Source organism: Bos indicus x Bos taurus, chromosome 5, assembly GCF_003369695.1.
Source record: "Bos indicus x Bos taurus breed Angus x Brahman F1 hybrid chromosome 5, Bos_hybrid_MaternalHap_v2.0, whole genome shotgun sequence".
Classification (NCBI taxonomy): Eukaryota; Metazoa; Chordata; class Mammalia; order Artiodactyla; family Bovidae; genus Bos; species Bos indicus x Bos taurus.
The window spans coordinates 30,513,032-30,535,306 of NC_040080.1; positions in this window are offsets into that span (position 1 = coordinate 30,513,032).

Consider the following 22,275-nt stretch of genomic DNA (forward strand, 5'->3'; position numbering starts at 1 on the left):
TCCCTGGGTTGGGAAGATCCCTTGAAGGAGGGCATGGCAACCCACTCCAATATTCTTGCCTGGAGAATTCCTATGGACAGAGGAGCCTGGTGAGCTACAGTCCATGGAGTCACAAAGAGTTGGACATGACTGAGTGACTAAGCACAGCACAGCACTGCCATTTGACTAGAATGATGTCAGGAAAGCCAGTGGTCTGAGGCCAACCATGAACAGTGAAGGGATGTCCTCTAACCTCAGTGGAAGTAAAGGGTCTTATTTGGCTTTGACTTTTCTAAATTGGCAGGGAAGAGTGTTATTTGTCTCCTGCTGTTTGAAAGGAGCTGGAAGCTGTAGGTATGTGAGACCTGATTCTCTCCAGTCTCCCTCTGCATGAAAATTCTTGGCTCTTTGCCTGGTTTACTTTACAATTTGTACAATCTCATTATTCTTCTTTTCCTCTAGTGTCCTTCCCTGAAGAGCTTTTCTTGAATGCGATTTTTTTCTGTCTGAGTCTTCAGAGTTGACTGTGCAGAAATCTAATAAAGAATGTCAAAGTGCTGCCCTTGAGGATGTGGCAATAATGACTTTTGCTTGGAGAGAACCATCTATTATTATCTATGATGGATTATTATCATCCCTTAGGACTTCTCAGTAGGCCTTTGGAAAAAGTCCATTACAATATATTTCCCCATTCTATAGATTTGAAAACTGAGGTATATTTAAAAATCGAAGAAAATTGGCAATTCTAATGGTCATGTGCCAAAATATTACAGTAAAGAAAAAGAGCTGATAATGGGATCTACTCTGTGCCTGATCCTGTGTTAGGTGCTAGACTTCTTAAATATGTCACTTCTAATTTCCACAATGACTTTGCAAATTAAATGGCATTGTTTCCACTTCCTGCCTAGTCCCAGAGCTAGGATTTGTTTCAAAACTTTGGTCTTCATCACACATGCTTTGACTCGCAACAGAGTTAAAAATTTTATTACATATTTAAGTGGAACATTAAGTTTTCAAAAGCATTTTATTGACTGCTACTTTATCCTCACAAGAATCCCTTTCATTTAGTAGAGATTACTAACTCTTTCTCAAAGATGAAGAAACTAAAGAAAATAGAGATCCTCTGACCTGCTACAGAGATTAATCACATTATAAGAATTAGACTGACACTGAAGCTCCAACACCTAGGCCACCTGATGTGAAGAGCCACCTCATTGGAAAAGACCCTGATGTTGGGAAAGATTGAAGTTAGGAGAATGGCGTGACAGAGGATGAGATGATTTGATAGCATCACTGATTCGATGGAAATGAATTTGAGCAAACTCTGGGAGGTAGTGAAGGACAGGGGAGCCTGGCACGCTGCAGTCCCTGGTGTCACAGAGTCAGACACAACTTAGCGACTGAACAACAATAACAAGGGATTAGAATTCAGATCTCTGTATTGAAAGGCTGTGTCATTTATGTTAGATCACACCATCTATTATTGAGTGTTTATTTTGGGTAGACTCAAAGCAGTTAAGGTCAATGAAGATTTCCACAAATAACCACCTAAACTTACATAATGTTACTGAAGCTATAGGTAAAGGGGGCTATTGGACATCATGGAGAAAAATGGACTTGTAAGTTTTCTAAGAGCAGAAACCCTATATCCCCAACAACTAGCACATGTCATGGCAAATAGTAGGTACTCAATACATAATGCTGAATGGGTAAGGAATAACTTAATTACATTCAGAGATTGAGAGAGCTTGCTAATGTGAGAAAATGCATAAAAACTGAGTAGGCAACATTGGTTTATAGTTAAAAACAACTTTTAAGCTTGTCTGTGTGGCTCACTGATAATAAAAGTGAAAACTATATGAAAGTGAAAGTGTCAGTCACTCATCGTGTCCAACTCTGTGACCCTATGGACTGTAGCCCATCAGGTTCCTCTGTCCATAGGATTTCTCAGCAAGAATACTGGAGTGGGCTGTCACTTCCTTCTCTGGGGAATCTTCCCAACCCAGGGATCAAACCTGGGTGTCCTACATTGCAGGTAGACCTTTACTGTCTGAGCCACCAGGGAAGCCTATATATCTCTTCTTCAAAGTCTTCCCTGGGAATATATCATCTGAGAAATATTTTTTAATTTGACTATATACATCATACTAAATTCATCTATACACTGAAAATTCCACCAGACTTATCAGTGGTGTGTCTCTCTTTGGCTATCCTCAAAATGGCCTTATATCCCTAAGAATTTGTTCATTCTTTTGATCGATAATTGAGTAATTTTTCTTGAGTGCCTACAAGGTGTTAATCATGGATCTGACTACTGGAGGTATAGTAATAAAGAAAATAAGAGAAAATTCTTCCCTTGTATACTGTACATTCTAGTGTAGAAAGAATTATCAAAAAGTTAAATACATGTTGTATCAAATGGGGGTGACAACAATGGAAAAAGATAAAGGCAGCTTATGGAGTTCATGCGTGTGTGTGTTTGTGTGTGTGCATGTGTGCATACGTTCAGTCTCAAGTACAGCGCTATGGGAAGTCTCATATGTAAGATGGTGTCTGACCAAAGATGTGAGGAGGTGAGACAGATGTAGATCCTTAGTGGGGTGGGAAAAGCATTTTTGAATGGAATATTATTTTTTTTATTTTTTAATAGGTGTATAATTGCTATACAGTATTGTGTTAGTTTCTATTGTACAACAATGTTGTAGATCAGCTGTAAGTATGCATATATCCCCTCCCACTTGAGAGGATAGACTATTATTCAGCAATGAGAAGGGAAGAAATCTTGCCACTTGCAACAACATGAATGAATCTGCAGAGCAGTGTGCTGAGTAAAATAAGCCAAAGAAACACAAACACTGCATGGTATCACTTGTATGTGACATTATTTTTTTTTAAAGTCAGACTCATAGAAAGTAGAAAAAGGACTGCCAAGGGCTGAGGAAAACGGGGACAGGCAAAAAAAAAGGAAAGGAAAAGCAAAACCAAAGACTGCGAAAGAGCACTCAGTTAGGTAGGAGGAGAAACAGGAGAATTTTCTCTTTGAAAGCCAAGGGATAACCATGTTTAAAGAAGATTGAGCAAGGGAGCCAAGTGTTTCTTTTCAACCATGAAACAACTGATACCAAATGTTGCTTAACAATCATGGCAAGAGAACTGATTAAAAGTTTTAACAGTGGGAGATTATTCCTGCTTTGATAAAAGCTGATTCCGTGGAGAGATGAGGCTAAAAAGAAGAGAAGAAATAAAGGCAAAAATAAATGTACCATGTTATATTTCAGAAAAGCAGAGCAATGGGTCAGTAACTGGAGAGGACTGAGGTGGCTTGCAATAAGGAGGGGGTTGTGTTAACACACTGATGGCGTGACATTCTAATCTGGGTGGATTTAGGGACGACAGAGGGAGAAGAGACAGGAAGTGCTAATATGAGGAACACCCACTAGCATTCACACCTAGGGATGGTAGGATGAGGAGAGATAAACTAGCCAGCATGTCATGGATCTGAGTAGAAATGGACCTTCTCTGTTGGAGTAAAAAAAAAAAGATGAAGGGAACTCTCACTGCCATATTTTAAAAAAAATTTTAAGAGTAATAGTTATTTTAGGACACTGTCAGTTTCTGCTGTACAGCACGAAAAAAATAGTGAATCTGTTGTACATGTTGTAGATTTACATCTAACCAGATATACATTTTTAGATTCTTTTCTTATATAGGCCATTACAGAGAACTGAGTAGAGTTCCCTGTGCTATAGAGTATGTTCTTATTTGTTATCTATTTTATATATAGTAGTGTATATGGGAGAAGGCAATGGCACCCCACTCCAGTACTCTTGTCTGGAAAATCCCATGGGTGGAGGAGCCTGGTAGGGTGCAGTCCATGGGGTCGCTAAGAGTCGGACATGACTGAGTGACTTCACTTCCACTTTTCACTTTCATGCATTGGAGAAGGAAATAGCAACCCACTCCAGTGTTCTTGCCTGGAGAATCCCAGGGACGGGGGAGCCTGGTGGGCTGCCGTCTATGGGGTCGCACAGAGTTGGACATGACTGAAGCGACTTAGCAGCAGCAGCAGTGTGTATATGTCAATCCCAATCTCCCAATTTATCCTCCATTGCCTTTTCCCCCTTGGTGACCATGTTTGTTTTCTATATCTGTGACTCTATTTCTGTTCTGAAATAAGTACATTTGTACCATTTTTTAAAGAATGGACTTTATTTTAAATTGAAGTGTAGTTGATTTACAATATTGTGTTGACTTCTGCTGTTATTCTCTTCCATTATGGTTTATCACAGGATATTGAATATAGTTCCCTGGGCAATGCAGTAGGATCTTGCTGCTTATCCTTCCTATATATAATTTTTAGATTCCTCACTGCCTTATTTGAAAACATAGGTTAAAGACATACTTTAGCCCAGAGGGTCTAGTGGAATGGTTCCAGGAATTGGAGAATGAATGACAAGAGCTAAGGATGGGGTAGGAGATCTACAGAGCGATGTTGGTTTGGGGTCCTGGAGATGGATAGTGACCTAGGACTTGTTGTGACTGAGATGAATAACAATAATAGAAGCAAGAGGATTAAACCTGATGATCTTAAAGCAAATTATAGAGACAAGTTTGTGAGTTCTGGAGATGAGGGAGGAGGAGATGGCAGTATTGTTTGGAGTGTGAAGAGCATGGGGGTGGGGGTGTTACATGATATTTGTAAATGCTATAAGATTTCTTTTTTTTTCTAGGTGGTACACTTTTAGGCTTTTTCCTGACTCTATTCTTATACTGTTCTATAATTACTATTAAATAACTAGGTGTCAATAAAAATAATAGAAAAATTACATTATTCCAGAAGATGCTAAAATGCAAAATGAGACTTCATCCTAAAAGAGATGGTGTAACTTGGAGAGACCAGGACTCCTATTAAGAGAAACTAGAAAAGCTAAATAAAATGATGACCAGTTCAAATATGTCAGAGGATACTAAAGAAAGAACACTGAAGAGAACAAGGTAGGGCACTTAGATATAAAGTGTACTCATCATGTAATGGATATGTCTTCTTAGGACAACAGCTGGATTTTGGGGATGTGTAGGGCTGAGACAGTAAACTGACTGGTGTTCAGAGTCCTGTAGTTCTTGAAATGTCTGGTGATTCTCCCTTTTTCGGCAGGATGTAGAGTCACCAAGGTGAATAACCATAAGTCCCCTTGTTGTTGTTCTGACTTTTTGAGACACAACTGAGCAAGTCCCTTTAGGAAAAGTCTAAGGGAACTGCCACTGTATATAGCTTCACGGCCCCAGGGATCACAGGGTCCCTGGGACTCAGTCAGTGGGTTCCAAATCTGAATATTGTCTCAGATCTGATAACCAAGCAAGGGATGGTGGTATTTTATTGGGGCAGCTTCCCTCATCTCCCTACCCTTCCATTCTTGCCCTTTTGTTGTTGTTGCTGTTGTCATTGATTTTGAGCAGAACTTCTGTGGACTGCCTATTTCTCTTGCTCTCAAGGACAACACTCTGCTCATCATCTATGCCTTTCCCTGTGGGTCAAGTCTCCTTGGCTCCTCCTCAGCTCATGCTCTGACCTTTCTGGTCTTTATGGTGATGACAGCCTTGCAGCTGATCGTAGATAACCCTTGCCACCTGGTCTTTATTAATCAAGATGTGGGCCCAAACGTTATCCCTATGGCTGCTTATGCATCCTTCTCTGTGACTGCCTCTCCTCCTGTCATTCCTAACTTGCAGAAAAGACCCACCCCTGAACTTCACAGGACTGCTTGGGCCCTCATACCAGTGCATGGCTGATGGCCTTGGCTAATGTGTGATTCTCCTGGTCTTCTCATGGAACCTGATCTTCTCTGGTCTTACCTACTATTAATATATCCATTCCAGCACATTTATTTCTGTCAGCTTCTTTTTTCCTTCCTATACCAAGTAAAAAAAAAGTGTTAGTTGTTCAGTCATGTCTGATTCTTTTGTGACCACATGAACTGTAGCCCACCCAGCTTCTCTGTCCATGGAATTCTCCAGGCAAGAATACTGGAGTGGGTAGCCATTCCCTTCTCCAGGGGATCTTTCCAACCTAGGGATTGAACCTAGGTCTTCTGCATTACAGGTAGATTCTTTATCATCTCAACCACCAGGGAAGTCAAATGTCAGGGCAATTCAGGCATTTCTACTTTGCTGAGAGTATGCCATTTTGTTTTTCTAACTCTAAAGAGCCCAACAATGAGGTGGCCCCACCCTTGGGGTTCCTAGCTTTAGGCATTAAGTCTTGTGTCTCAAGAAAGTATAGCTGAGTAAATCAATCCTTTCTCATCTAGCCCTACATTCTACCTCCCTTGATCAAGCAACATCAGAATCCAATCCCAAGATAATTGCTTATCCTCCAATTAAAAATAAAAATTAAATTTTAAAAAGAAAGAAACATAACCTTAAAAAAAAAAAAAAGAATCCAATCCTAGTAGTACTCACATTACTCACTGTTTTATTCTGGCTAATTCTTGCTATTTTTTTTTTTTTTTTTTTTTTTACATTTATGAGATTTTCCTCCCTTCTGAGGCTTAGCACATCCCCTGCCAGGTGATACTGGGATTTAACCCTAGTGATCAGCTTAACAGCCTTGAGAAATGAGGACCAGTCCTGAGGGACACACCTTATATCACAGGAGAGAGGCTTCATTAGCATCTTCTCACATAGCAGAAGTTCTACCACTTGTAAGGAAAGAACAGGCTACTTCTGCAAGCCCAAAGTGTTCAAGGGGAGTTACAGAGTTCACCCTCTAGGGGGACGGGGTGGGCAGGAAGCCATGCAGATATCTCCATCTCATGGTTCATGATCTCACATTTTACCCACCAGGCCATGGACTTCACATAACAGGACTGCTTTGCCTGAGTCTTCCTACTTCTTTGAAATGCTGCAGCTCCAACAGATAAGTCTCAACATGTCAGTCAACTGTGTGGCTCTCCCAACACAGGTGATGGGGGCTCAGTGCAAGCTACCCAGCCTGACTGAGGAGGGCTTCTCTGACTCATAAATAGCTACTAACGGCTCGTTGGGAGTTTCCTTGGTGGTATAGTCCAAAGAACCCACTTGCCATTGCAGGAGATGCAGGTTTGATTCCTGGGTTGGGAAGATGCCTTGGAGGAGGAAATGGTAACCCACTCCAGTATTCTTGCCTGAGAAATCCCATGGACAGAGGAGTCTAGTGGGCTAAAGTCCATGAGGTCGCAAAAGGTCAGACACAACTTAGCAACTAAACAACAGCAACAACTCCTTGTTAAGAGTCTTCAATCTTTCCACCGGGTGTCAATACAACTCAGGAAAACCAGCTGACTCTGCTGCGGTTTTAGGCATTTTCCTCCCTGCCCCCTTGTTGTTTTTCAAATACCCTGCCTCATTGCACCTGCTACAACATTCTTTTTCAACAGAACATTTTCCCAGGTCACTACCAGTGAAACCAGGCAACTGAGCTGCAGTGTGTTGCCAGGAATTATCTAGGCTTACCATCAGCTAGGAAAGTGTTCTCTCTACTTCTGGGTGTGTAGCTGGTGAACCGTTCTCCACGTCGCCATCTTGGTGCCCTTTTTCTCAGGCTAATCCTGGTACCATTTGTGAAAGTGAAGATACTCCAAGTAGCAGACAGCAAAGCAGGAATAAATACGCAAGAATTTCACCAGGAGAATGCCTGTGAGACAAAGGGTCTGGGGACACTAAGAGAGCTGGCAGACTACAATGCAAGTTGAACCCAAGGAAAGGATAGAAGGAAGAAAGGTGAGGTAGAAGATCCTAGACCATCCTACAGTCTAAAGAAGGTTCAGCAAAGCTGTTGGTGAGTACAGTAGCCCCCCTTATCCATGAGGCATATGTTCCAAGACCCTCAGTGGATGCCTAAAATCATAGACATCATTGAGCCCTACACATACTGTTTTTCCCATACATACATATCTATGGTAACCATGGACATTATTGAGCCCTACACATACTGTTTTTTCCCATACATACATGTCTGTGGTAAAGTTTAATCCATAAATTAGGCACAGTAAGAGGTTAACAACAAAACTAATAATCAAACAGAATGATCATAACAATATTGGGCTTCCCAGTTGGCTTAGTAGTAAAGAATCCATCTGCCAATGCAGGAGATGCAGGTTCAATCCCTGGGTTGGGAAGATCCCCTGGAGGAGGAAATGGCAACCCATTCCAGTATTCTTGCCTGAAAAACCATGAACAGAGGAACCATGCAGGCTATAGTCCATGGGGTCACATAAAGAGTCATGTATATGCACACATAACGATATACTATAATAAAAGTTGTGTGAATGTGGTCTCTCTCTTTCAAATTGTACAAATTTAATGCCTTTTCCACCTTAACTAAATTTGAACCACACATTGTGGCCATGACTTTCCCAGTTTGAGGTGCAACAGCCAAAAAGGAATTTTTTTCCCCTTCTTTATAGTTTTAGGGATAGATTTTCTTTTTTTAAAAAATTTATTTTAATTGGAGGCTAATTACTTTACAATATTGCAGCGGTTTTTGCCATACATTGACATGAATCAGCCATGGGTGTACATGTTTTCCCCATCCTGAAACCCCCTCCCAACTCCCTCCCCATCCCATCCCTCAGGGTCATCCCAGTGCACCAACCCTATCTTACCAGAGACTTAGCAATCTCTGCTTACATTTTTTTTTTCTTTCCTTAATTCGGGAACTTTCACCTTTTCACTTAAAGGAAGCACCATTAGAGCTTCTCTTTGGCCCCTCCAAATTGCCAGCATCCCTGCTCTTGTGTTTGGGGGCTATTACTAAGTAAAATTCGGGTTACTTGGAGCACAGGCACTGTGACACTGGGACAGTAACCCAATAACCAAGATGGCTCGTAAGTGATTAACAGGAAGGACAAGCTGAACAAAGTGATGATTCACGTCCCGGGTGGGTCAGAGTAAGACTGTGCGAGATTTCATCCTGCTAACTCAAAAAGACATGCAATTTTAAACTTATGAATTATTTATTTCTGGAAATTTTCATGCAATATTTTAGGACTGAAGTTGACCACAGGTACTGAATCTGTGAAAAGTGGAACCGCAGATGATGGGGGACGACTGTATTTGAGCCAAGGTCAGCTGTTAGAGGAGTTCCGTATCTGCCAGGCATGAGCCCTCCTCAGAATCCTCACAGTGCTCAGTTACCAGCTGGGATGAGACTAGTAGGGCTTGCCCTGCTGGCTCAGATAGTGAAGAATCTGCCTACAATGCAGGAGATCTGGGTTCAGTCCCGGGGCCACGAAGATCCCCTGGAGAAGGGAAGGCTACACACTCCAGTATTCTCACCTGGGAAATCCCATGCACAGAGGAGCCTTGTGGGCCACAGTCCACACACACATAAGGGTAGAAAGTATGGCCATTCTGTTCTGTAGCATCTGGTCCCTTGGTCAACGAAACTCCCTTTAGATGGAGGTCTATGACATGCGTGAGCACAACATCTTGGTTTCAGCAGTTTTAACTGTTGATTTATTTCTTAAATACCCTAAACTCACAAGGCAAAACTTTCCAGGAGTCTTTAAAAGAAACCTTAGCTTTAGGGTTTGTGTGTTTAACCATTCCCTTTCTCTTTGATAGTCTCCAAACTCTAAGGTTCATCTCTCCAGGACTTTGAGACTTCTGATTTCTGCTTAACATTTTAGCCTCTTACAAGCTGCTTTTTACTTGGTGTGTTGGCCCTTTGACTAAAGCATGGGGAATTTAGAAGTCAATGAATACACTTGAGGGGAAATTGCACTCAGAATATTGGGTTCATTTCTCTGTAATTCACTTTCCTTCAAGATATTGGTCTCTCTGGTCCTTGCTGCTTTGGTATCCCTGAGTACCAACTTTTATCTTCTCAGGTCAGTGACACTACTGTTCCACAACACATTTTCTGTTTGACTTCTCTTCCAATGTTAGTTTACCAGCAGACACCCTGATAGGCTTCCCTGGTAGCTTGGATGGTAAAGAATCTGCCTTCAATGTAGGAGACCTGGCTTTGATTCCTGGGTGGAGAAGATCCCCTGGAGGAGGGCATGCCAACCCACTCCAGTATTCTTGCCTGGAGAATCCCCTGGACAGAGGAGCCTGGCAGACTACAGTCCATGGGGTTGCAAACAGTTGGACACAACTGAGCAACTAAGCATAGTACCCTGATGGAAGAAGGTGGTAGTAAAGGCAGGCTCATCTTAATACCTTCCCTTAATATTTAGAAGCCTGGCCCTTTAAATTTTGGCTGCATTGGTTGTTCTCCAATGCCACCATTTATTTTGAATTCTATCAAGCTTTTTTGTTTGTATTTTATTAAGCTTCTTGAGTTATTTTAGATGGGAAATTGAATCTGATATCATTCAGTCATAGATGAGTCATACAATATTTAGTTTAAAAAATCTGCGTTATTACCCTTAGAGACCCACTTCCCCCTTACTTCTTAACATTCAAATCCACCCAGACAAAAACAATTAACATTTTCTTCCTCAAGAGAAAATATATTCTCTATATTTTTCTCATCATGTCCCTGTTATACTATGCTTCTTTTATCTCAGGATAGACTTAGGCAGTTTTAAAATATGGTTGTTAAAACTTACGTAGAAGGCAAGGCATTAAGTATGATATTTTAAATCATATTAAAACTGTATGTTGTGTGCTGGAAGGAAACTGAGGGGTAGTTTTGTGGGGTGGCTTGTTCCTTAGCTACTGTCTTCCTGGGAAAACCTGGTCGTAAACTAACATTTTCATTGAAACTGTAATTTTCATTACATCAAATCTACTATTTCTCTGATTTCTTCTTTAAATCAAAAAATGACAGTTTATATTAGTAGTGAATGTATTAGAAAAAAGTGTCAGAGATAGGATATACTTGAAATCTTTCTGAATGTGTGATTTATAAAGGAAATTATTACAAGTATACGGGTTAACAATACACTTCTGAAAATCTGAGCTCTAGAACAGTTTTCAGAGTTAACAATTATTTGCTGTGAATCTGTGTTTTCTGTACTTAATAAATAGTTGCTCAAGTTCTATAAGTATGCTTTTTTATTTTATTTTATTTTTTAACTTTACAATATTGTATTGGTTTTGCCATATTATCAACATGAATCCGCCACAGGTATACACGTGTTCCCCATCCTGAACCCTCCTCCCTCCCCGCTTTTTTAAAGCTTTTCCTTTATGGCAGTTATTTTGGTTTTTATTTATATGTATTCATTGACTAATGCTTTATTGCTGTACAATTTCTATTTTCTCCTGTCTTCAATAGGAAAAAGTATCTAAACATTTTTCAGGATGACAATGAGAATTAAATTAGTTAACATATGTCAAAATTTCTTAAAACTATGGATAACAGTGATCTCAATTGTAAGAGGTTTTTAATCCTCATAACAATTCTCTAACACACATCTTTTTCCCATTTCACAGATGGGGAAATTGAAAGAGGTTTTATAACCAGCTTAAGTTTACATGTATATAGATGGAAGAGTCAAGAGTTAAAGCCATATTATAGCATACACAGAGCTCTTCCCAGTTAATTCAGTCAAACACTAAATCTAGATTCTTCTGTGAAGGTATTTTGCAGATACGTTTAAAACACTAATCAGCTAAATTAACTGAACAAGAGATTATTCTGTGCAGGCTTGAATTAATCAATTGGAAGTTCTTGTAGATTTGTTCAGGCCCTCTCTGAGTGGGCTTCCCTGGTGGCTCAGAGGGTAAAGCGTCTGCCTGCAATGTGGGAAACCAGGGTTCGATCCCTGGGTCAGGAAGAGCCCCTAGAGAAGGAAATGGTCAACCCACTTTGGTACTCTTGCCTGGAAAATCCCATGGACGGAGAAGCCTGGTAGGCTTCATGGGATCGCAAAGAGTCAGACACAACTGAGCAACTTCACTTTCATTTTCTTTTCTCTGAGTGGAGGCTTTCCTCCTATGGACCAGCTTTGGCTCCTTCCTCTGGGTTCTGACTGGCTGCTGACCCTTTCTGCGTGCTCAACAGGCTTCCATAGTTACACAAGCAAATAGACTTACATTGGCTTGTAGATAAAATCTCCTTCTGCTTCTCTGGTTGAACTTTGACTAATTCTCCTTTCTTCACTACAGATCTAATACTTGAGTCTCAACGTTGATCAAATTCAGACTGAAAATATCGGGAGGGAACAGTGAGTTTAAAACTAGGATGGAGGGAGAGATGAACCCAGGGGAGAGTCTTTTTTTATTGCATCTTTATGACTAGCTATGGAACACATTTTTTTTTTTTAGGAATGATCTTCCTGTCATGTGAATTTCTCATGTTCAATGACTTTTGATGTCTTTTCTAAAATTATATGATATATATATATATAATTCTAAAATTATATATATTAGAAATATAACTAGGACTATATCAGTATTTGTATGGTTAGGCTTTTCTCTTGCTCTCTGTGCCTCCCCTACTTGACCAGGCCCTGCTCTGCACCCATGACTATCCAATCCTCTTAATTGTAAGGCTTCATTAGTCCCTGGTAACTGGGTGGGGCTAATTTTTTTTTTTTTTTTTTTGCATTTCTGAGTTTGTAAGCTGTATTTTTGCTGTGTGTCTCTTAACAGCAGGTATACATGATATCAGAGAAGGCAATGGCACCCCACTCCAGTACTCTTGCCTGAAGAATCCCAGGGACAGAGGAGCCTGGTGAGCTGCAGTCCATGGGGTCGCAAAGAATCGGACATGACTGAGCGATTTCACTTTCTCTTTTCACTTTCATGCATTGGAGAACGAAATGGCAACCCACTCCAGTGTTCTTGCCTGGAGAATCCCAAGGACGGGGGAGCCTGGTGGGCTGCTGTCTATGGGGTCACACAGAGTCGGACACGACTAAAGCAACTTAGCAGCAGCAGCAGCAGCAGCAGCATACATGATATAATCTCACCAACAGAATGTAAAAATTGAAGAAAAACAGCCCAAACCATCCCTTTCTTTGTAAGGATCTTAGAAAGTCTAATCAAATTCCTGTAGGATGGAGAATCTCAAAATTTTAACTCACTTTTTTTATATTTAAAGAGGAAAGAAAAAAGAGGTGACTTATAGGGCTGCATACCAAAACCCAAATCCAGGCTAATAATAACTTTGCAAAATAGCCTTCCTACTCCAACTTTTATCCTTTTTTTATTTAAAAAATGTCTCCAACATCCCAAAGTGGTTACGATAGGTTTCATGTCACACAATTATTTAAAATATTTTTAAGGTTTAATGCATGAACATGTATATTAGAGTATGAATGGAAAATTGTAGTTGATTAAACAGAATAAACCTGTGAGAATGATTTAAAACTTTTCAAAGCACTTGCTTATTTTTTTAATTGATATATAGTTGATATACTATCTTAGTTTCAGGTGTACAATACAGTGACTCAAATTTTTTTTATAGATTGTATTCAATTTAAAATTATTAGTAAATGTTGGTTATATTCCCTGTGCTGTATAATATATCCTTGTAGTTTATTTATTTTATACATTGTACCCCTTAATCCCCTATCTCTTCTTACTCCTCCTCACTTCCCTCTCCCCACTGGTTAGAAACTAGTTTGTTCTCTGTATCTGTGAGTCTGTTTTGTTATGTTCATTTGTTTTATTTTTTAGATTTCATGTATAAGCAATTACATGTAGTATTTGTCTTTCTCTGTTTGACTTATTTCACTAAGCATAATGAAAGGCTTAGTGAATCCATGTTGTGAATGGATTAGTGAATCTAGATCCATCCATGTTGTTACAAATGGCAAAATTTCATTCTTTTTTATGGCTGCTGCTGCTGCTGCTGCTGCTGCTGCTGCTAAGTCACTTCAGTCGTGTCCAACTCTGTGCGACCCCATAGACGGCAGCCCACCAGGCTCCCCTGTCCCTGGGATTCTCCAGGCAAGAACAATAGAGTGGGTTGCCATTTCCTTCTCCAATGCATGAAAGTGAGAAGTGAAAGTGAAGTCGCTCAGTCGTGTCCAACTCTTCACAACCCCATGGACTGCAGCCTACCAGGCTCCTCCATCCATGGGATTTTCCAGGCAAGAGTACTGGAGTGGGGTGCCATTGCCTTATCCGTTTTATGGCTGAGTATTACTCAATTCTGTGCATATATAATGTATACCACATCTTCTTTATCTGTTCATTTGTTGATAGACCCTAGGTTGCTTCCATATCTTGGCTGTTGTAACTACTGTTGTTATGAACATTGGGGTGCATGCATCTTTTCAAATTAGTGGTTTTTGTTTTCTTAGCAGTAAGAAATTCATCCAGCAGTAGAATTGCAAGAGCATAGATAGTTCTATTTTTAGCTTTTTGAGGAACCTTCATACTCTTTTCCTTTATGGTTGCACCAGTTTATATTCCCACCAACAGGGAAAAAGTGTTTCCTTTTCTCCATATGCTAACCTTTGTTATTTGTGGTCTTTTAGATGATAGATATTCTAACAGGTGTGAGGTGATAGCTCATTGTGGTTTTGATCAACATTTCTCTGATTACTGTTGTTGCGCTTTTCATGTGCCTGTTGGCCATCTATATGTCTTCCTTGAAAAAATGTTCAGATTTTCTGCCTATTTTTGCCTTTTTATATTGAGTTGTAGGAGCTGTTGATATATTTTGAATACTAAACCCTCATTGGTTATATCATTTGCAAATATTTCCCCCATTCATTTGGCTGTCTTCATTTTGTGGATGGTTTCCTTTACTGTGCAAAATCTTTTAAGTTTAATTAAGTACCATTTGTTTATATTTGCTTGTTTCCTTTGACTTTGGGGATAGATCAATTAAATAATGCTGTGATTTATATCAGAGTGTTCTGCCTATGTTTTCTACTAGGAATTCTGGTCTTGCATTTAGGTCTTTAATCCATGTTGAGTTTATTTTTGTTTGTGGTTTGAGAAAATGGTCTATTTTGTCTATAGCTGTCTAGTATTTATAGTAACCAAACAAAAGAATGGTAAGAGAATACCATGAAATCATAAACAAAACCAAAGAATGTCTTATGTGGCCTTAGAAAGTAGTAAAATACTCTAACCAATAGTTAAGGAAAAAATCCAAACAAACGTCCAAAATAAGATAACCCTTGGGAGAGCCTATTAGACAATGCTTCATTATGACAGTCACTACCTGTTATCCTAAAATAAGCTCCAAAGATGATTCTTGATTACACACTCAACTTTGGGTTTGGTTGAATTTTAATAACTCCTATTTACTCTTCCATTCTGAGGGTAGGAAAAGAAAAAGGAGAATTTTATCTCCTTAGAGATACACTTGCAGTATTTATCTATGTGTGTGGATTCTACTTTTTCAAGGTTCAGGAATCTGTTAAAGGGATCTGATCAGCAAAGAATTAATTGATCTATTATATTGTCCATGAGTCTGTGTCCTTGGTACCACAGAAGGTATAAGACTAGTTTCCTGGAGCACTCTGTGGACATAGATTCCAGACTTGAATTACACCCTTGTTCTTTGGTGAGCTTATTGTTGTTGCTCAGTCATGTCCGACTCTTTGCAACCCCATGGACTGCAGAGTGCCAGGCTTCCCTGTCCTTCAACATCTCTTGGAGTTTGCTCAAACTCACGTCCATTGAGTAGGTGATGTCATCCAATCATCTCATCCTCTGTTGTTCCCTCCCTTTTCCTCCTGCCTTTAATCTTTCCCAGCATCAGGATCTTTTCCAATGAGTTGGCTTCACTTCAGGTGGCCAAGGTATTGGAACTTCACCTTCAGGATCTCTTCTTCCAATGAATATTCAGGGTTGATTTCCTTTAACATTGACTGGCTTGATCTCCTTGCAGTCCAAGGGACTCTCAAGAGTCTTCTCCAACATCACAGTTCAAAAGCATCAATTCTTCAGTGCTCAGCTTTCTTTATAGTCCAACTCTCACATCCATCCATGACTACTGGAAAAACCATAGCTTTGACTAGACAGACCTGTGTTGGCAAAGTGATGTCTCTGCTTTTTAATATGCTATCTAGGTTGGTCATGGCTTTTCTTCCAAGGAGCAGGTGTATTTTAATTTCATGGCTGTAGTCACTGTCGGCAATGATTTTGGAGCCCAAGAAAATAAAGTCTGCCACTGTTTCCATTGTTTCCCCATCTAATTGCCTGAAGATGGTGAGCTTATTGCTCTGACTAAATTGAATGCTCAAATAGGAACCCCCCATCCCCCTAAATATGATTTTGGGTTCACAATTGATTTGTGTATTGATATCTCAATTTTTGAAAGAGACGGATTCCTATTAACCTGTGAAGATAACTTTGTTACCATTGAAATGAAAGGTTTAGTCTAAAAAAAGAAATGTGAGAGTCAGCTTTAAAGATTTCTTACAAAAAAAAAGATAGCATTTAAAGAATGCTTGTTTTTTTTATTCTGCAAAACCAGTCTTAAGTTATTGAGGGTTAGAGAAAGAACAATGTTTCATATGTCCATCAAAAATATCAACAATATTCTAAGTGAAATGCACATAACCACTCAGATTCCCTCATTAGTTAAATCAGTACTATGTAATTATTGTTCCTCTTGGTCTAACACCCATTTGCTTTCAAGAGGTTGTCTGCTTCTGGAATAAAAACTCTTGAGTCAGTCCTCTGATGCAATCTTTACAGTCATCCAAGAGATATCCCCTTAAACTCCAAAGCTGCTATTAATGAATCTATTTTTTCAAGTATAAGTAGTTTAAACACCTTCTAAGCTTCTTTCCAGGATGTATTGACAGTTTTTTATTTGAAAACCAAATTTCTGACCTGTATCAGAGCCTTCGGATAATCAGGAAAGGAGGCCTATTGATGTGATGTGAAAGGCTGTGGTTAGTTTACTACTGTAACCAGCAGTATCAGAGTGGAGCAGGTGATATTCTCTATTGAGATAAATGCATTACCTTGGCATGAGGATTTGACCAGTGGTTCTTCTGAGGGGTGAGTAAGGGTGAGATGATCAAGCTTTCCTTTTAAATTTTTTATTGAAGTATATAAACTTACAATATCATGTTAGTTACAATATGTGTGTGTACAGCACATCAATTCAGTTTATATATGTATGGAGAATGCACATATATATTCTTTTGCATATTCTTTTCCCTTATTGATTATTACATAATATTGAGTATAGTTCCCAGTGCTATATAGTATGTCCTTTTGGTTATCTATTCTATATATAGTGTGTGTATGTTTAATCCCAGCCTCCTGCTTTATCCCTCCTTCCACCTCCCTTTGGTAATCATAGGTTTGTTTTCTGTGTCTGAGTCTCCCCTTCTGTTTGGAAAATAAGTTCATTTGTTTCCTTTTTTTCTTTTTTCTAGATTCCACAAATAAGCAATAGAATATATTTGTCTCTCTCTGACTTATTTCACTTAGTGTGATAATCTTTAGATCCACACATGTTGCTGCAAATGGCATTATTTCTTTTTATGGCTGAGTAATATGCCAAGGTTTCTATTTTTTTTAATAAAGATGAGAGAGGTACCTGCCTCCCCACCTCATGTCCTGAAGATGTCTCCTCAAAACATTATTGGCTTGATAAAAGGTCCAACCTTTTGATTTGACCATGCAAGTCTTAGGGCTTCTGACCTTTGGAACTGAGAACACTTTTTTCCCAGAATTAGGAGGGGATCTCTCTCAGCATATACAGGAGGTAATCGCATGTGCATTGTTTCCTCTCCTAAGAATATATGAGAAGTTTTCATTGTTCTCTCCTTACCTAACTATAACATATGAAAATGTATCCAGTTCTGTCCAGACTTTGCATACACTTTCAGGCTACATTTACGTGCGTACAAATCTGAAATGCTCATTTGCTAACACACTTTGTTTTCTTACTGTCTACAATATCAGTATGGAGAGTGTTTTTGTTGTTTCCCTGATAGTTTTCACTATTTGTGATGTTACCCTATGAGATATGAGATATTCATCTACTTGCTGGCTAAATAAGATAGCCTGCCACAGTTTCAAGAACTCAGGCAGAACAGACAACACTCCTGAGTCAAAGAGCAGGGACTGTTCATTACTTGAATTATAACAAAGCAAGCATGATCATCATGTTCCCTTCAGTTGTCTTTACCAACTGCTTTGTGAAAGGACTGAGATAAAGGAGCCCAGATGGATGCTGGGCTTGCATCATAGTTGAGAAGCATGCAGTTTAGGGAACACAAATTTTTCTAATAGGCTACAAAGAAATAAAAAAGAAATTTACTAAATCTGGTAAACAAACCTACACCCTGCTCTGGATAGAAACTCTATCTTCCAATCCTGCTTGCTATACAGATATCCTTGTACACATAACCCAGAACAAGGCAGCCAAAGCTTGTCCTTTGCATTTCATGCAGACATGCAAGAGATCCACGGAGCATTGTCTTTCAATGAAGGTGAGAAAATATTCTTCAGTGGAGGCCTTGTAAATTTCCAGGCCCTTCCTCCAGAGTATACACTTTCTAAAATAAGTTTATATTAATAATAATTTATCCACACAAAATTAACTATATGGTCACCAATGTTTCAGTGTTCTAACTCAGAAATGACCCAAGGCTGTAGATTATTCAAATAGACCTCTGAGTAGATACATTTTAACGCAGTGGTCCCGAACTTCCATAATCTTATGCCTGATGACCTGAGGTGGAGCTGATGTAACAATAATAGAAATAAACTGTACAATAAATGTAATGCACTTGAATCATCTTGAAACCATCCCCCATTCCCTCCCCGTTCTGTCGAAAATGTCTCAGAGTGTCTCAGGTGTCGAAGAGGTTGGGGACTGCTGCTTTAAAAAGATTTTGTGGGAATACTATTAGTTTTTCTTATTAATTAACCACTATAAGATAATGAAGAAGCTCAGATTAACTAGTCTCTGAGAAAACAAATCCAAATATTATGAAAATACATTTTTACTTTTAAAAGTTTTACTGTATGCTGATATTCAGGGAAGTTATGTATTGCTGGGGATTTCTTAATCCAAAATTATCAAGCTGGTCTGATTTGTTCAAGAACCACTTGTTCACACCAACTTAATTTCTAATAAAAAATGCCTCTGAGATAGCAGTTTTGATGAGAAAGATTTTTCATTTTCCTCTTAAAGAGATAGCCCATTAAAATATTAGAAATTTTATGTCTTTATTTTCTAGGAATACTCAAATTATGTCTGTGACTTTTAGTTTCTATATCAGAACATACCTCACTTATTTCTAGAGACTTGTATCTAATGTATTCATGCAGTACCCTCTGGGGTAGGAAAACATTTCATATGCACAATGAGAATTAAAGGTTTTTTTCAATTAAAGACACAGACACATGTACAGACTGCAACTTCAATTCAATGACTTTGGCTGCAGGTCAAATTCAATGTGAAAACACACAAATCACTAGTCCAGGTTCCAGACCGCTGTTCTCCTTTCCAGTGAGCATAACATGTCTTCTTAATTGGTTTGAACTCATAAATAGACTCACAAAAAGACCAATAACTCAGGCAATGTATTAGAGAACAAATCTGTCTGTGCCCACTAGAGATCATTAAATGTTCAGACCATACACACATATATGCATTCTTTGCTGTGTTGTGCAAACCAGAAACAGAATCAAACTTAATCCAGAAATAGAAAATAAAACCATAGAATGAGAAATTAAAACAGAAATGAGTAATTTCTATTGCCACTTGGCATTCTCTCAAAGAGGCAAGAAGAGTGTGCTGTGCTTGAAATATGAGGTGCATTTTCTTGGGCCACTTAGTCTAATTGGTTTAGCAAGATGGTTTCCACATGAACATCTCAGGGCAACTTCCCCAAACTCTCAAGGTGTAATTTTTTGAAGTTCAAGATATGACTTACATAGAGTGACCACATCAAAGGTTTGTTAATGAAATAGTGATAAAACTTGAACTTGGGTTCAGAAATATGCAGAAAAGACAAAAGTATTTTGGTGACCCAATGAAAGAATGATGGAATAAGACTGTGAAATTACATGCAAGACTGGTGTGATGGTTAATTTTATTTGTTACCTTGATTAGGCTAAAGCTCACCCAGGTATTTGGTCAAACATTATTTCTGCATTCATCTGTAAGGAGGTATTTGTGTCTGTTTGCTGTCACTTCTGCAGAGAAAGATTTTGGTAATAAAATAGATAGGATGATTCATTCTGTGGGTATCAAGTCATCTTTTCTCAGTTATCCTGTCATCCACAGTGGGCTCAAGAATACTATACCTCCTCTTCTGGAGAAAGGGTTAATGCATCATTGGTGTGTGTGTGCATGCTAAGTCACTTTGCAACCCTATGACTGTAGCCTGCTAGGTTCCTCTGTCCATGGGATTCTCCAGGCAAGAATTCTGGAGTGGGTTGCCATGCCCTCCTCCAGGGGATCTTCCCAACCCAGGAATCGAACCCCTCATCCGTTATGTCTACCTGCCTTGGGAGATGGGTTCTTTACCACTAGTGCCATCTGGGGAGCCCTCACAGGTTATGAGTGTCCATATTACTCCATCCAGTGGTTCTCCTTCCATGAAGAACACAGACAAATTCAACAGATAATGGCATACAAGTTAAAATAAATAAAAAGCTAAAACTTTGGGGTTGTAATTTTGTCTATGAACAGAAATAATGCTTCTTGATAGGAGAAAAGCGTTTCCATTGTTATTAACCAGGAGTAATTTGTCTTGCTATTTGATTTTTACAAGTTAGTTAACAGCCTTTATAGAGCTGTAAAATAGCTCAATCAACAGTAAATAGAAAAATAAAATAGGTTAGATACTCCTAGGTAATCAGATAAACCTTTAGTACAAAAGTGAATTTCATACATGGTTCAGTCCAAGCTGTACATGAAGGGAAAAATCTGCCTAAATTAATTCCTTCCTTAAAATTCAATTATATTACAAATGTACACTTTATCTAAGATGGGTATTTCTGGAAGTTTCATGAGCTATGTTACTATGCCTCTCAAAAGAATACAAGCTCTGTATGTGATAGCTTAGACTCTGAAAAATGATCTTAAGTATCTCAAAAGTATACAATAAATTATCATTTTCCTCTGTCATCTATCTCCAACACCCTCCTTTACCAAAGGCTGGGTAACACCAAATTTTACTAATAAAATTAATTTGTGGAAATGTTGGGTGTTCCTTATTTATAATTGAAAAATACAGCATTTCAATCTACACTGAATAATCTCCAGTTCAACAAATACCCACTGATTATATTCATAAAAATTCAAACAAAATTTTTGTCATTCAATTCTTTTGGTCAGGATGTTCAGATCAGGAGTGGAACATAATTTGGTTTTATTTTTAAATCAGTCTTTTATAATGCAAAGTTTTAGTTTTCTTTCTCTGAAAATAAAGGAGAACAATTTTAGATATAGATTTCTAAAAATCATAGGAAAAGGTCTTCAGTTCAGTTCAGTCGCTCAGTCATGTCTGACTCTTTGTGACCCCATGAATTGCAGCACGCCAGGCCTCCCTGTCCATCACCAAACTCCTGGAGTTCACCCAAACTCATGTCCATCGAGTTGGTGATGTCATCCAGCTATCTTATCCTCTGTCGTCCCCTTCTCCTCCTGCCCCCAATCCCTCCCAGCATCAGAGTCTTTTCCAATGAATCAACTCTTTGCAGTTTCTAGGAAAAGCAACACAAGTAAATGCTCAAATGCTCGGCGCTAAAAAGTATGTATTCCTGATTAATACAGATAATACTTTTTTTGCTTTTAGTTTTTGACATCATTCTGTGGTCCTGTCGGCTAACAGTCTATAAGCCCTTCCTCTCTTTCATTAGATTCATGTAGGGCAGAAATTCTCAATCTTGGCTACACATAGAACCACCTAGAGAGGGGTTTTTTGGTTGTTTTTTTACATTAATATTGATGCTTGGAAAACATCCCACACAAATAAACATTGCTGGCGGTGGGGGGGCGGTGCGGTGGGGGACGGTAAAGCCAAGAATCAGTATTTTTCAAAACTTTACTCCACATGATTCAAATGTACAGCTACTATTTAGAGACACTGCATGCATGCATGCTTAGTTGCTCAGTTGTGTCTGACTCTTTGTGGCCTCATAGACTGTAGACTGCCAGGCTCCTATGTCCTTGGGATTCTTCAGGCAAGAATACTAGAGTGGTTTGCCATGCCCACCTCTAGGGGATCTTCCCAACCCAGGAATGGAACCCATGTCTCCTGCATTTCCTGAAATCCCCAACTTTATAAAATAACTATTCATTCTAGTGGTCAACAAGCATTCATTAATTATATTAATACCATATGTTTATATTATATAATCATTAATTATATATATAAACTGGGTCAGCTATCAAAATTATTTTCTTTCAAGAAGCAT